The sequence below is a fragment of the Buceros rhinoceros genome, unplaced genomic scaffold (genome assembly GCF_000710305.1).
Source record: "Buceros rhinoceros silvestris isolate BGI_N320 unplaced genomic scaffold, ASM71030v1 scaffold23883, whole genome shotgun sequence".
In the NCBI taxonomy this organism is placed as follows: domain Eukaryota; kingdom Metazoa; phylum Chordata; class Aves; order Bucerotiformes; family Bucerotidae; genus Buceros; species Buceros rhinoceros.
In genome coordinates, this window is record NW_010403365.1 from 3,205 (window position 1) to 6,635 (window position 3,431).

Below are 3,431 nucleotides of genomic sequence, written 5' to 3' on the forward strand. Positions count from 1 at the left end.
CTGGGTGACTTGCCATCATTTTTTGCCGGACCAAACCATTGTGCTTCTGGTGCATGTGTAATGTGCCACTGAGCTGTGTGAAATCCTGGATAAATGTGTGGAATCTTCCCCTTCTGTCTGGACAAGATTTGTGCTGAGTGAGAGGATATGTCTGGTGAAACACAGGTAGACGGCAGCCAAAGAGGAAGGACCAGTTTATACCATCTCCCTTAAAGATACTACAAATTTCTTCTGCTCTGTCTTTCTGTACCAGTATTTCACAATTGAACCAAAAGTCTTGAAGTGAAACATGTTCTTTGTCTTGCCCCTCTGTCACTGAAGTCTTCTTTAGCCACAAAATTTACCCCTGCTACCACAAGATCAACCTTTATAGTGTGAAATGCAAAAACCAGAACCTAAGTTGCTTTTGTCCTCCATTCTTTCTCCAGTGGTGTCTACCTTCAGCAGCTCCTTCTGCTAAGAAAGACTTCTTTTTCTTTGTCCTATCTGCCACTTCTGCAAGAATTCAACAGCTTGTCCCCTACTGCTGCTCCACGTCTCTGCGATCCAACCTCCTGCATGGGTTTTACTCTTCCTCAGCCTACTAGCCAGCTCCCTCCAAACACCCTGCTCAGTGTTGCTGTTTCCGCTGAAGGCAGGAGAAGAACTCTTACGTAAAAGTGACATCTGAGCTTTGGACTGATTTTTACTTAAAGTTGTCGTGTCTGTTCAGACAACTGATCATAACGCAGTCGGTTTGCTTCACTGTGCATGTTTTACAAGAGCAGTTCAGGCAATGCTCTGCAGCACACCTAGTTTCAGCAGGCTCAGGTTTCGTATATATGGGGATGCAAAGATTTTTATTTTTGTTTCTCTTGTGTTTACTAAATAATTCTCTCAGATGCAAAAAGGAAAACTCATTGTAGAGCACAAGCTGCTCTTTAAATGCAGCATGTTTGAAGCGCCTCTAGCCAGTCTCCTTTCTGCAGGCTCAAATGCAAAACGTTGCTATGGGAACAAAACCTTCTCTCTACCCAATCAGCTGAAGGAAGAGGTGGGGTTTTTTTAAAATAGCGAGGTTGTCTGTATCTACACTTTGTCTAATCAGTCAACACAAGGCAGAGAACAATCATTTTCGCAGCCTAACAGTGGAAAAATATGATTTGTAAACTGCCAAAAAACTCCTCATCTTCCTAGGCATGGGAGATTGTGATCTTACTGTAGAACACAAACAGAAAACAAGACAAACTGATAAATCAATCCCATTTGGCAGTGAAATCAAGGAAAGAAATGGGTGTGAAATCGAAATTAACTAAATTTTGCTTTGGGAGAGAAAGCTTGAAGTATTCCTCAAAGAATTTGGAAGAGGAATAGTTGAAACAAAGGACAAGACTTAACATGACTGTGTAATTGCCTCCTTTATCCTGCATGAATGTTGAGACTGAGTTTGTGTCATGATTTTCTTTTCCATGAGCTGGTACCATGTACCCTGAGACAGCAGCTCTGCTGCCCATCCCACCACAGGGGTGTCCAGGCTGCTGTCACACAAGCTACAACCTGGTAGCCTGTAGAAGCCAAGGTCAGTGTTGGCTTCCCTTCGTGACCAGTGTGTACTGCTGCTCCACGGGAGCATGGACCAGTCTGTCCGTGAGCACCAGCTCCTCCAGGAAAAGGGGCTGTGGACAGAGCTGCTCTCTGAGGTAAGGCTTGTACCCTGCTCTGCGAAGTCCTTTGCAGTTGGCTCTGTCATTAGTTTCTGTCATCAGTGTTTTAATTCAGATAACGTAAGTTGGAGACCTCTGTCCACAGCAAGTTAAAAGTAACATAACCTAGCTTGATCCTCTCTTGTCTGGAATGGTGTATTAGTCCTTTGGCTACTCTGAGGCTTAGCAACCTGTCAAACTGCAGTAAGCATATATTTAAGTCCTGCCTCTTGTCTGTCTGTAAGCAGAAAAGATCTTTTCAAAAATTAAAAAAAAAGGGAAAAGGTCAGTAATTTTGGAGTAGTTTTCAGACTAATTAAATTTCTGTTTATTGACAGAGATTTTTCTACACTGTCATATGAAAGTACTAAATCAAACTTCAATAATAATAATAATCTTTTAAAAGTGTTTTAGAATTTGACTCTTTCATGAATAGGAATACAGTAAGTCTTTATTAATGAGTGATTGAACTGTCAATCCTCACTCCTTCTTAGTCATTATAATGAATGAAAGCATACCCTTACCAGTCTTGGATTCTACACACATGTCACATGCTGTCTCTCTCCTCCAGGAGCTGTCAGTTTAAAGCTATAGAAGAAAAGAAGTAGCTGTCTGCTCATAAGGCCCATTTTAAAAACAAAATAATGCTATATGCATAAACACAAAATAAAATGTGAGCATCATTCTAGTTTTTTTCTTCACACCAAATGGAGAAGAATGGTCTGTGCTATGTGGTTCTTAAAGGTATATGGGAAATTGTAGTGACATAAAACATCGAATTTCACATCAGTCTGCATTCAGGTCTAATATAAGCATTATTTAACTAAACTTTTTGAAATGAGCTGAACCTGATTCAACAGTAAAGAAGGAGGATTGCAATGGTCTGTGTTACTGTAAGAAAGACCTCAGTGTTTCTGATGTGAGTCAGAGTGTTGTCAGACGTGGTGCTAACTCCAAATGAGAGGGCAGGTTCTTCTAGGCTCAGTCCATTCTGCAGAGATGTTAAGATCTCCTGTCGCTGTAGGAAGTGCAAATCCTAGGACAGGCAACGGGAGAGAGATGCACAGCTTTGTTCATGCATACAACATAAATAGCTGGAGAAGCAGACAAGTTTCCTGAGAAGACTTCAGCCCAAAACCCTGGGATACCACCAAGTTTGAGTGAGTGGATATTAAGAGACTTGACTTAAGGAGGGCTTTGAAACTGGAGTGATCAGCATGCAGCAGACCAAAGAGGGCTGCTCCTCACTTGTATTTCACACTGATCTGAGAAGATGCCCAGTACTGCAGTGTGTGAATCGTAACACCTTAGAAAGGAGAGGGGAGATGTTTCAAAATAAGTGTGAAAGAAGGACTTGAGGCCTTTTCTACACACCACAGTTTTATTATCTCCGTTACTCACATAGGAGTAGGAGCACTTGCTATTGCAATATATCCTAATTTAAAAAACATGGGTACAACAAGGAAGCTATTTGGTATAAGACAATTATACCAGGATAAAAACATTGGTTTCAAGGACAAGTATTTCCAATGTAATCACTTTCCATGACCAGCATATCATGTTGATATCATAACATTGTGCCTAACATTGGAGTGTTTTGTCGGTTCAGTTCTTACCCTGAACCTGTTTGAACTGCTGTCATACCTGTAGCAGAACTGAAGGAAAAAGCATATGGGGTGTGGGGGAGTTGGGAGCACGTCTTTTAAGCAGTTTTACTACAGAGATGCTCATGTGGTGGACAGGCAGCCT